Genomic DNA, 13,157 nt, shown 5'->3' on the forward strand with positions numbered 1-13,157 from the left:
CTTAGACCTTGTTAGATACTGCCAGAAAGATCAGCGCAACCATTGCTTTCACCCTGGATGGTTAGGTATTCACCAAGGTTTCCACAGCCATCCTCTTAGTCCTGTTTGAACCAGGCATCTGTTGACAAGCTGGGCTTGGGTGTCTGTAGAGGTGCTGTGCTGCTCATGGCTGTTTTCTTCTTGGTGGGGATTGCTAGCTCTGACCTGTGTTTCAGATGTGGCTTTACTGGGGGAGTGTTGAGACAGCCTGTCTGTGAGAAGTGTTGGCTGATATATAGGCAAAATGTTGTCTACTTTTCTGCTTACTGCTTCCAACCAGCTTCTCCTGTGTCTTTAATTGCAGTCTCATGTGGGTTTTTTCAGGTAACAGTGCCATCTGGTGCTAGAGCACTGCTCTTTAGCAAGCTTTTCTCAAATTCTTAGGCAGAGGTAATAGGGCAGTATTGCTTTTAATCAGCCATATTACTGTAAGAAAATGGGAGGAGGGCTGTCCTGTAATAATCTGTGCTGTTGGGACATTGCACCTGGAAGAGATCCTTTAGGCCTGTCTTGTCTTTTCTATTAAGCAACTGGTTTTCCCAGAACTGCTATACCCAGAAGACTGGCTACATGAAGCAAGAAGTATAAACACTGGGAAGGGGGATCATATCTTTTACTATAAAATGCTGCTGAGAAGAAAAATCCTATGTTTAGATTAAATACTGTAATTGGGGACATCTTTGAAAGATTCCCCATAGGACTCTTAAGTGGCTTACTGCTAGACTTAGTCAGTAAATCTTCTCTTAGAAGATCTTTCCATATTTTGTAGTCGTAGCTATGTATTTTTAAACTTTAGTCTTCCATATCGTGTTTGTTCTTTCTGAATTTTTTCAGGTCTCGTCTAAGGTTTTATAAACCTTTTTGCGCACACACAGGGTTATTGGTCGATGTGAGGGAGTATATGGAATGTAAGCCTGTTTGAACAAGTAATTCAGCAGCACTTGATGACAAGGTTAGACAAAGTCAAACTTTTCTGTAACTCTTTTCCCAATTGCACTGAAGGTCGTTCTTGCCTGTTGAGTCTAGGAGGCTCAGTAGGCTGCTGAGCTCCTCTTCCTTCAAGCCAGAGCTGGTGCTTTAGGTACCAGGTTGTCTTTGCTGCTTTACCACTTCTGCAGGCATCTGACCCAGGCTCGCATGCAAGTGGGTTCCCTGTTGCTGCATCCCTTTTGCGGTGAGTGGTGGTGCTCAACTTTTACGCACAAGAGATAGAAACGCGAGACTAAGGATGCTGAAAAGCTGAGAGTTGCTGTTGCTGGCTATAAGTGGGATTCACCTTCCGAGCGAAGCGGAGAGCAAGGTGGATTTGTGCAGCTCTCCTTGTTCTATTCCCAGGATCCTCCTCTCTCCCAACCATGCTGCTGCCTCTGCTGGGAAATGCTCCCAAACCTACTTCTTTTCCTTTAAATAATAACCCAGTAACCTTCCTGTCATCTTGTCTTCCTTCCCTTGAATTACTGCCTTGTACTTTGTCTTTGTTTTTAGACTGGTGTGTTCACCAGGCCAAGGAATCTGTCTTGCAGTGTTTTCCAAAATGTCATGTAAATTTGCAGAGCTACAGAATTGATTTGTTGCTGGTATAATAAATAATGCTTGACAGTCTTGAACAGGGGAAATCCAAGTAAAAGATTTAGTTTTGCTAAGCAAAAGATTTATGTTAAAACCAGATTCCTTTGCTCCAAAGCACAGCATTTAGCTACATTATAATGAAACTGAACTTTTGTTGCATCCAATGATTTGTTCAGACTTTTTAGCCAAATTGCACTTCTTGGAAAAGGAAAGTAGAGCCTTCTAGTGTCTTTCTGCCAGAAGGCTCAAAGGTGATATTTGTTGGGAGTGGGGGAAGATGCTGCAGCATACGGCTGGGAGTGAAGGACCAGAACTGTGCTGCAGCAGGAGTTTTGTACTTGGAGAGGATGGAAAGATACTCTGTTACCAAAGAACTTTACTACGCAAACATAATGGGGAGAGTAAAGTAACCCCAACAGGTAGGGTGATCAGAAACGTGGATAGGGACAAAAGTAGCTACAAGTCCATTGCAGGTAGATGTGTAGATAGGGCAGGCTCAGGAAACTTCAGCCTGGAGTTGGAAGGAGCTCAACTGAGTGGCATGACTTCAGGTTTCTCTATCTCCATAATATGTCATAAAGACAAATTAAAGAGCTGTGAGTTTGTCTTATGAGAGCTGCAGGTCCCCAGGGAGGCTCGCAGTTTTGGGAGATTATAGGAACTAATGACACAGCTGGATTTTGAAGCTGTCTGTGTAACAAGCCTTCCCGTGTTGCTAGCAGTGTTGAAAGGGAACAGTGATGTGGAGCCGATGATTTGATTCTCGTTTTTCAGATTGCCTGATCTCCTGTGGGTGTTGCAAAGGCTTCCCTCCTCTGCTGCCTTCCATGCAGTCACCTGCCGGGTGTTTCTTAAATGACTCTTTAGAAGATTGCAGGTGCTGCCTGTCTCTGGTGGTCCAGTAAACAATTGGTGTGTAATTTGACAAATTCATGTCCCCTTTGTACAGGAGCTTTAAAGTTGTTGTAGACATTCAGCTGGTGACAGGCAAGTTTATTTTAGAGCAGTGTATGATGGCCTGGGGCTGGAAGTGGCTGTGTTCATCCATACCAGCAATGGGATCTTCGTGAGCTAAATTAGGAAATCCTACTTTAGGTCATGCCTTTTGCTTGTTTGAAACAGTGTTATGTCCACACTGTACAATTAAACCCATAGTGGTTTGCTGGTAACAGACACAACTTGGGGTAGGCTTAGTGGTGAATCTTAGTTTGTGCTGCTAGTTGTGAATGTGCTGAATGTTGGATGATTGGCAGATTCAGATCTGCTAGTTGCTTGAACAGAAGAATTGTAATATGTTATCAGTCAACTGCCTGCAGGTAGTGCTGCACGTGATGCAAAGCTGTCTTGATTTCATCTTACCTTCTGTGAAGTCCTTTAAAGCATTTATTTCAGTTTTGGGGAGCATTTTAGCACCTCCCTGCCTGCTACCCCTGTTCTGTTCTTCCTGCAGCTGAAGTTAATCGTCAACCTGACCTTTTGCAGAGTGGTGTTCTGCACTGCCCAGAACAGCCTCACGAGCAAGCTTTTGTACTCTTTTGCACTGAATATAGGAAACAAAGATCCTGCTCGCTGTCCTTACCCCACTTTGACCAATCCAAATGGGGAACTGCATGTTCCTGAGTCACTCAAGGTTTTTGAGTTTGTTCAACATGGCCTGTATTAAACTATTATTTTTAATCTCCTGGTGCAATTCCTAAGTAACTTTTTAAATATTTTCTCCTTTTGTAATTCGTTGAGTGCTTTAAGATGACATCATGATATCATGAAAGTGCAGAATGATGATGTTATAATGCAAAATGGCTAAAAACCCAAACTTATCTAAAGGCATTAGTTATGTGGCAGAGCAGTGACTGACACTGTTGTATAGTAGGGTATAGGGAGCAACATACTACTCTGACATCTTCTACTTGATCAGGCAGAAGCCTAGACCTTGTCCCAGAAGGGCATAGTTCTTCTGTAAGTAATGCAGGCATCTCCACAACCTCCTGTTTCAAACAGATTTTGAACCTTTTTTCTGAAAGAGCCACAGACTATATGTGCTTGTCATGTAAGAGCAGCCGGGAGCTGTCATGGGCAGAACTTCTGTGCCAATCAGTGCAGAAGATTTATTCTTGGAGTTTAGCAGCTGCATCTGCATCCCTCAAGGGTTGTTTTTAAAACCCTCTGTATTATCTAGCTCATTGTTTAGCTCTTCTGGGTAGTAGAATTTCAGTTCTCAGGAGTCTTGAGTTTCTAGTAGTCTTTCTTCTGCCCCATTCTCCCATCTTCCTTCCACATAAAACTCAGTGTGGTTGGAAACCTCCAGTTGTTAGAAGTGAAGCAATGTGTGCCACTTCAAATGTCGCAGTGTGAGCCAAATCTGAGCTTCCATGGGATTCTCTGCTCTTACTGCTTTATCTTCTCTCCTCCTGCTTTTTAGATGGCTCATGTGCAATGCAATATGATCAATGTGGCAGAAGTCTTTCAAGGGAAGTGAACTTTGTATGTGGAGCATATTTTCCTGAGAGTAGTATGTGATGCTACTGGTAATGTGTTGATGCTGAAATGATATTAAAAATATCTTGGCTTCAGATCTTCTGGGTCTCTGAATTTCTGAACCTTTGTCATCTAACTCTGTGTATCCATGCTATATTTGGACAGCTGACTTGCTATTTTAGACACCTCATTTGGATTTAAATTAAAACAGCTTGTGTTGAGATGATTGCTACACTACTGTTATAGCTGAAGTGAATTTGGGTGTGTAATCAGACCTTAGAGTTAAAAAAAAAGTGGGGGATGCTGACTTGGGCTGGCTGCTGCCCAGCCTGCTGCCAGCTGTGCTCCCTCCTGTCCCACCTGCACGAACACCTGTCCCACAGCCACCCCTGTGCTGAGGATGCTCTTGAGCTGCTCCAGGTTGCAGCCAGCCATAGCATCCGTTGGCACCATTTTGTTTTCTCTTAGTGCCTGGGACTAGAGCTGGTAGTATACCAGGACGTGCTTCATGTAGTAACGAAGTTTCCCCTTAATCCCCAGTAAGAGCCCTGCAGCGGTCCCAGTCATGAACCAGTGCTATTTGGTATAGGTTTCTGAATCATGGCTTCACCTTTGGAGAAGAAGACATGATAGCTTTCAGATCTAGAAACCAGGCATGGAAATACAGTACACCATGCCCTGCTTCACGTGGACTTCAGGCCAGGGCATTCGGAAGACCTACGAGGAGCCTGTCTGTCAGCTGGATGAAGCAAGATCATATCTTTTCACAGCATGGGGCACTTTGATTTAGCTTTAACTGATTAAGGACCATCCTCTGCTCCTTCTGGGGTTTGGAGAGCTCTGCAGTGCCTTCTTACCTGTTGCTGGAGTAGACTGCTATCCCTGTGGCTTGCTCTTAACCTGTGGTATTTCTTTTTCCTCTGAGCACTGATGCTACTAGTTTCCATGACAACTTCCAAGCTAACACATAGGCGCTGTCCTTTCAAAACAAAAATACTAGCATGGGGATTGTAGGACACTGGCAGTTGGAGTTGGTGACCTGGAGGGATGTCCCAGGGAGGGGATTAATTTGTAACTCCAGATTCACCCACTTGACTTGCCAGGAGCACTCTCCAGTGCAGTTTAAAAACAACTCAATATATGTGAGTGTAAAACACTAACTGTTAAACTTGGGCAGAAATCAGATATCTAGTTCATCTCTCCTCCGTCATGACATTTCTCCATTGGCACAGAAAAGACAAAAGTGTGATATGTTTTCCTTGTATAATACCTTGGCTTGACTAAAAAGGAGCCATAGAATGGTAATAGATCCAAAAAGCAGCATTTATTATTTTTTCCCCCCTCACACTTTCTTTCTTAGTCCCACCATCCCTATTAGAAGACAGGCTTTATAAAATTGCAGGTAATTCTTTTCTTTTTTACTTTTTTGTTTGCAAATGTAGGAGGAGAACCTGGGAGCAGTGGTTTAAATGAGATCAGTTACACAAGATGTATGAGGAAAGTGCTGGGACATGTAAGGATGGAGAAATAGCCCAGAATGAATAGAGGTAGGTCTGTGCAGGTCAAAGCCTGGCTCCCCTGCCCTTGTGGTGGTGACCACTGTTAGCCAAGTCCTTGCTTAACACAAATGGCAGAAGCAACTTCTGTAATAGATAGTTTCCTTCTGACTCTTAGTTGGATAAACATCTCAACCATCATATAGCAGTTTAAACAAATGTATAGAGTTTCATCTCCAGCATTGTGCTTTCCTCCTTTTTTTTTTTTGCAGTGCCTCGTATTCCCATTTTTATAAGCAGTTACCAAGGGAGGGTGGATGTGTGCTTTTTCTCTTCCATCCTTATGTGCTTATTCCCAAGGCTCTTGTTTTCGAGGATAAAATCTGGAAAGTGTCTGGAATAGAAACTGATGTTCTGCTCACCACAGTGATTGCATTAGGGGTAGAGGCTGTGGGATCACAGTAGCACCCTCGAGCAAATTTTATTCTTCATTGGTCAGACATTGCAGTTATGCAACAGCACTGACCAAGCGTGAACTTTAACAGTTTAAGTTGGTATTGGCAAGCTTTATGCTGGATCGGGTGTCATCTTCCATAGCCAGGGTGAACTCTATTGCTGGGTAGCTGAGCAGAAATGCAGTTGTAAAACCATGGCTGATCCAGGTGAAAGGTGTGCTCCCAAGTCCACATGTCGCTGGGTGTTAAAGATCAAGGAACTGTGATCTGAAGTTCAGCCTTGGGCAATGGTGAGTCATAGTGACAAGGTCTCCTGTCCTTCCTGGTGTCCAAGCGTGGGTTGAACCTGCAAGGTCCACGGAGCAGTCAGCTCTGAAAGCTGGTAAGGGAGCCTGTCCAAAAGGTGCGTGCTGGCGTGTTGGAGGCTGAAAAACCAATGACTGCATGTAGATGCATTCAGCATTTAAAATTATGGTTCCCTTCTGTGTTTAAGCTTGTCCCGCAGCTTCTGTTCTTGGGTTGTTCGGAGCAGGGGACAGTTTGTTCGTAATTATCTCCTGTGACAACATTGCCCATTTGGAGTGAAGTGTGGCAGTAGCAAAACAAAATGCTGCTATTTGCAGGCAGAATTACCTTTTTTTTTTTCTCCTAAAGTAAAATATCAAGACTCCTGCCCCATGCAGAAAAGAGACTGTATGGGAACAGGAAAGGAAGAGATGTGCTGGTGGTAAGCATGTATGTGTCATCTTTTCCCCTCTGTTGAATAAAACATTGTGGGGGGGATGACACTGGTAGCTGGAGCCTGTGTAGAGGTGTTTTTGTCCACTGTTGGGTACCAATCATGTTACAAGCAAACCTGAGCAGCTAGTTAGTGAATTTAAGCTCTGCTTTTAAATATGCAGATAGTGACCAGGGATTTATGCCACTACTGAGTACATCCAGTGCTGGTTTTGTTTGGATACACGCCAATCAGGGCTAGTTGTCCCTGCAGCAATCTCAGCAACTCCTCTATTATTTGTCACTAGACTTAAGAAGTAATTGCTACTTATTTACCTGTCACAATACTTGGCACTGCTGGCTAGTATGACCAAGCTGATCTCCTTCTATGACCTGGTGAGCCGCCTGGTGGATGAAGGAAAGGCTGTGGTCGTCATCTACCTGGACTTCAGCAAAGCCTTTGATACTGTCTCCCATAGCATTCTCCTTAGGAAGCTGGCAGCTTATGGCTTGGATGGGCGTACTCTTCACTGGGTAAAAAAACTGGCTGGGTGGTCGAGCCCAGAGAGTAGTGGTGAATGGAGTTAAGTCCAGCTGGCGACTGGTCACGAGCAGTGTTCCCTGGGGCTCTGTTTTGGGGCCAGTCTTGTTTAATATCTTTATCAATGGTCTGGATGAGGGGACTGAGTGTGCCCTCAGTAAATTTGCAGATGACACCAAATTGGGTGGGAGTGTCGATCTGCTGGAGGGTAGGATGGCCCTGCAGAGGGACCTGGACAGGCTGGACTGATGGGCTGAGGCCAACTGTATGAGGTTCAACAAGGCCAAGTGCCGGGTCCTGCACTTGGGTCACAACAACCCCATGCAATGCTACAGGCTTGGGGAAGAGTGGCTGGAAAGGTGCCTGGCCGAAAAGGATCTGGGAGTGCTGGTTGACAGCCGGCTGAACATGAGCCAGCAGTGTGCCCAGGTGGCCAAGAAGGCCAACAGCATCCTGGCTTGTATCAGGAATAGCGTGGCCAGCAGGAGCAGGGAGGTGATTGTGCCCCTATACTCAGCACTGGTGAGGCCGCACCTGGAATACTGTGTCCAGTTTTGGACCCGTCAATACAAGAAGGACATTGAGGTGCTGGAGCGTGTTCAGAGAAGGGCAATGAAGCTGGCAAAGGGTCTGGAGCACAGGCCTTATGAGGAGTGGCTGAGGGAACTGGGGTTGTTTAGTCTGGAGAAGAGGAGGCTGAGGGGAGACCTTATCACTCTCTACAGCTACCTGAAAGGAGGTGGTAGTGAGGTGGGTGTTGGTCTCTTCTCCCACATAGTTAGTGATAGGACGAGAGGAAATGGGCTCAAGCTGCACCAGGGGAGGTTTAGATTGGATATTAGGAAAAATTTCTTTACTGAAAGGGTAGTCCAACATTGGAACAGGCTGCCCAGAGAAGTGGTGGAGTCACCATCCCTGGAAGCATTCAAAAAATGGGTAGACATGACACTTTGTGACATGGTTTAGTGGGCATGGTGGTGTTGGGTTGATGATTGGAATGATGATCTTGGAGATCCTTTCCAATCTTAATGATTCCTAGTTTTTGCTTTCATTATAAATGATCCAGCCACCAAGCCAGGAGGCGTGGGGTTGCTACTCTACCCTGAACTGGTTTAGTGGTGGACTTGGTAATGTTAGGTTAATGGTTGGACTGGATGATCTTAAAGGTCTTTTCCAACCTAAACGATTCTGTGATTCTGTTCTATGATTCTAGTCTATGTCATCAAAATAAATTACTCTGCTTTTGATCTCTTGTCAGAAGGTGGCTGTTGGAGAGGAAAACTGACCCCATGTCTCCCATTTGCTTTATGGAGTTGAGGGGTTAAAACCAGAGTTAGTGTGAGTTTAACCCACCCCTGTCCAAGGATGCCTACACCTAGCTGCTGAACTGTTTGCTAAAGCGAGGATCCAGTTTACTGCCACAGGTACATCTCCCAATCTCTGCAGTTAATTGAAACAAACGAACATACATAAAGATTTTGCTTCAAATGACAAGTTTATTTGTGATAAGAAATTAAACAAATTGTTTGAAGCAATAAGCTACCAAGGCTTAATGAGTTATTGCTCAGCAGCTGGGCAGAAATGTCTGTCCTTCTCTCCTAGCCTTCCCAGTTTGAGGCGAGAGCTGTGATGGCTACTTTATTTCATTTGAGGTGGCTCAGCTGAGAAGGGGAACATGCTCCTGTTGGTGCTTGTTCTCGGCAAAAATCAAAATTTCTGTACCCCTCCTGCTGCATTGGTATGAGAGCATCATCAGACCTGGTGAAGTATCAGATGTTTTCCAAGTTGCAGCTGGTGCCTTCTGACTGGTAGATCTACTGTGGAGCTCAGGCATTGATTCAGTGCTGAGCACCAAGAAGGCATCTGAATAGCAGAGGAAATCAATGGGTGCCAGAGCTATTCTGCCTCTTTTTGCAGTCGGTGCACTAACCAACGTAACTGACTCCTGGTGCATGTGTGTTGGTCATCCCTTTTTGCCTGGGTTAAATGTGTGTGCAGTGGCGAGTGTCTTTGGTTTGCCTTATTTAACTTACATAAATGTGAATTTATTTTTTAGAAAGGCAACATAAAACATACCTTGCGTTTGAAGCGTTTGGAGGGTGTTGAGCCCAGCTTGCTATGCAGGAGTGCAGGACTAGTGGAGCGCATCTCTGGGAAACTGGTATTTCTCATTCTGGGTGCTGTTATCAAGGCGCATGGCTAGAACACAAAACTACTCATGTTAATACTGACTTTCACAAAAGTAAATATAGCAACTGAGCTGTAAGTACCTATTTTAAAAGTGCTTCTCCAATATTGAGTTCCCTCACTGCTGAGCGAGGGAGCTAATCTTTGGCTAATGATCACATTGCTCTGGGTATAACAGACAAAAGGAGGAATGACTGAACTGTCATGTGTTCATCAACAGCCATTCTGGCTTCCTCTGGTTGGGTTTCTTCTGGGTTTTGACAGTCTTTTGTGTGATGACAGACCTGCTAAGTATTTATTGTTGATGCTGGCATTCTGCCTACTACTTGGCTTGCTTATCCTAGCAACTGAGGCAGGTGTGTCTGGCACATGAAGCTGAAAATAGTTGTGCTGCCTTTAAAAATCAAGAGATCTGAAAACAGGTTAAATGTAGTTCCCCGGCAGAGAAAGTTTTATGCCTTGCTTTGGGAAGAATTTGTGTGATTATATCCTTCGGAAAGGATCATAAAATGGGAAAGCTACTCATTTACAACTTTTATGATTTACCAGAGTTGACTAACATACAAATACTGCTGCTGCCAGGTAGTATCGGATCATCTTGTCAGTCTGGGTTCTTCAGATACTGTTTAATACAGAACAGAGAGGTATGGCTTAGTGATATGTTGAAACATAATGCATCAATTTAAACACCACGTGTCAGAGATTAAATTGCCTTAATGTATGTTGAAATGAAAGTATCATTATACACTTGGAGCTCTGCAGCAAGAGAACTCCAGTTAAAATACCCAAAGTGTTGCTCATGCGTGAGTACTTACTGGAATGTGAATGTTGCTGCCTGTTTCTGGATGTTAAGAGGCTATCTACACAGTACTTATTTTAACAAATAATTTTAGAAAGATGTATAAAAATTGATGTCTATCTACATACCCTGGTGGGATGTGGGAGGCAATGAAAACCCTTCCACAATCTGGAAATGGGCTGTGGGAGGCTTCAGGTTTCCCACTCCAGTGGACTTCTGACTTCAGAAGTTGGGTCTAAAAGCCTAGCTGGCTGGCGATCCTCCTCTTTTACTGAAAGACGCAATCAAGAAGGCAATAAATACTCAGGTACTTTGGTTTGATTCCGGATCCTGTCTTTGGATTATAGATTTATGTCTAATGTAGTAAAGCAGGCTGTAAGCCAGGGTGTGGTTTAGGATGAGATGCTGACAAAGCACAGTGGATTTTGGGCTGGGGATCAACAAGGAAGAGCAACGAATGCAGCAGTAGTGGAGAGAGAGGTTATGAAAGTGAGATGTGAAAGAGGCTCTGTCCTCGATACTGCGTTCACATGGTGCTTCCAAAACGCTTGGTGTATAATTAGTGTATCTGCAGGTCTCAAATGATGTACCAATGCAAATATGTTCTTGACCACTGAAATGCAGATAAGACTTCTCCCTGTTCAGCAGAAGGAAATCTTAACTGAGTTACTGTGAGGCTGAGCAAGCCTGAAATTGGAGTTCAGTCTTGTGGTCTGTCTTAGTATGCTTAGGACATTATCCCTCATGTAGCATTGTAGTATTAGTGTATTCAATGGCAACTGTATGTTGTAGTTTTGAGTTTGCTGATAACACTTAATGAAATAGCCTGCAAGTAGTCTTTGGATCACTGAAACAACTTGATGAAGGACCACTTTTGGAAGGACATTGCCTTGGTTAACTGGCCAGTAGTTGCTGGAGATGAAAGGCAGGTCGTGCTTGACCAAGCTGATCTCCTTCTATGACCTGGTGAGCCGCCTGGTGGATGAAGGAAAGGCTGTGGACGTCATCTACCTGGACTTCAGCAAAGCCTTTGATACTGTCTCCCATAGCATTCTCCTTAGGAAGCTGGCAGCTTATGGCTTGGATGGGCGTACTCTTCACTGGGTAAAAAAACTGGCTGGGTGGTCGAGCCCAGAGAGTAGTGGTGAATGGAGTTAAGTCCAGCTGGCGACTGGTCACGAGCAGTGTTCCTCAGGGCTCTGTTTTGGGGCCAGTCTTGTTTAACATCTTTATCAATGGTCTGGATGAGGGGATTGAGTGTGCCCTCAGTAAATTTGCAGATGACACCAAATTGGGTGGGAGTGTCAATCTGCTGGAGGGTAGGATGGCCCTGCAGAGGGACCTGGACAGGCTGGACTGATGGGCTGAGGCCAACTGTATGAGGTTCAACAAGGCCAAGTGCCGGGTCCTGCACTTGGGTCACAACAACCCCATGCAATGCTACAGGCTTGGGGAAGAGTGGCTGGAAAGGTGCCTGGCCGAAAAGGAGCTGGGAGTGCTGGTTGACAGCTGGCTGAACATGAGCCAGCAGTGTGCCCAGGTGGCCAAGAAGGCCAACAGCATCCTGGCTTGTGTCAGGAATAGTGTGGCCAGCAGGAGCAGGGAGGTGATTGTGCTCCTGTACTTGGCACTGGTGAGGGTGCACCTGGAATACTGTGTCCAGTTTTGGGCCCCTCAATACAAGAAGGACATTGAGGTGCTGGAGCGTGTTCAGAGAAGGGCAATGAAGCTGGCAAAGGGTCTGGAGCACAGGCCTTATGAGGAGTGGCTGAGGGAACTGGGATTGTTTAGCCTGGAGAAGAGGAGGCTGAGGGGAGACCTTATCACTCCCTACAACTACCTGAAAGGAGGTTGTAGTGAGGTGGGTGTTGGTCTCTTCTCCCACATAGTTAGCGATAGGACGAGAGGAAATGGGCTCAAGCTGCGCCAGGGGAGGTTTAGGTTGGAAATTAGGAAAAATTTCTTTACGGAAAGGGTGGTCAAGAATTGGAACAGGCGGCCCAGAGAGGTGGTGGAGTCACCATCCCTGGAAGCGTTCAAAAAAATGGGTAGACGTGGTACTTTGTGACATGGTTTAGTGGGCATGGTGGTGTTGGGTTGATGATTGGAATGATGATCTTGGAGATCCTTTCCAGTCTTAATGATTCCTAGTTTTTACTTTCATTAAAAACAAGCCAGGAAACACGAAATTGCTACTCTACCCTGAACTGGTTTAGTGGTGGACTTGGTAATGTTAGGTTAATGGTTGGACTGGATGATCTTAAAGGTCTTTTCCAACCTAAACGATTCTGAGATTCGTCAAGTGATACCTCCCCTTACCAGATGACTCCTGGTGCCCACAGCTCTACGTGAACCGATGTAGAATGTGTAATCATGGTCCAGCCACATCTTTTGATGCCAGCACGAGCTCTTTGCCAGCAAGTGCTTTAGCAAAGCTGGAGTATGAGCAGTGCTTTGACTTTATCCATGCTCTTATCGACGTTTTGTGTTACCTGCATGAACCTGGGGGCTACTGAGTACAGCAACAGCCATTTCTTTTCTTAAAATGTTCCAGGCCGAACAGGGTTTCTGCAGATATTTGGGGGTATCTTGGGTGAAAAGCACACAGGATGAGGGAACTGTGGTGTGATGCACTTCTTCCTGTATCTCCTGTCTTCTCTAGTACATAGACTGGATGTGGGTAGGAAAAGCTGTGTGATGCAGATGGAGGAAGAGGAGAGTTGAGACTTGAAGTGATTGAACATGTCAGAATGTCTGCGCCCTTTTTGATGTGTGTGCTGACTTAGAGCAGTCGTGGACAGGCTGCCTGGTTGCTGTGTCAACTGGATTTTGTGAATGTGCCAAGGGGTTAACTGTGTATGGAAGTACCATCCTCTGCT

At 45.1% G+C, this 13,157-nt stretch overlaps 1 protein-coding gene across 1 annotated transcript in view; it reads left to right on the forward strand.

Moving 5' to 3' along the window:
* UBE2O (ubiquitin conjugating enzyme E2 O) overlaps positions 1-13,157 on the forward strand; it is a 68,218-nt gene that overhangs the window by 23,623 nt on the left and 31,438 nt on the right. The gene's annotated exons all lie outside the window — the stretch shown is intronic.

This window comes from Pelecanus crispus, chromosome 12, assembly GCF_030463565.1.
Source record: "Pelecanus crispus isolate bPelCri1 chromosome 12, bPelCri1.pri, whole genome shotgun sequence".
NCBI classification, from domain to species: Eukaryota; Metazoa; Chordata; class Aves; order Pelecaniformes; family Pelecanidae; genus Pelecanus; species Pelecanus crispus.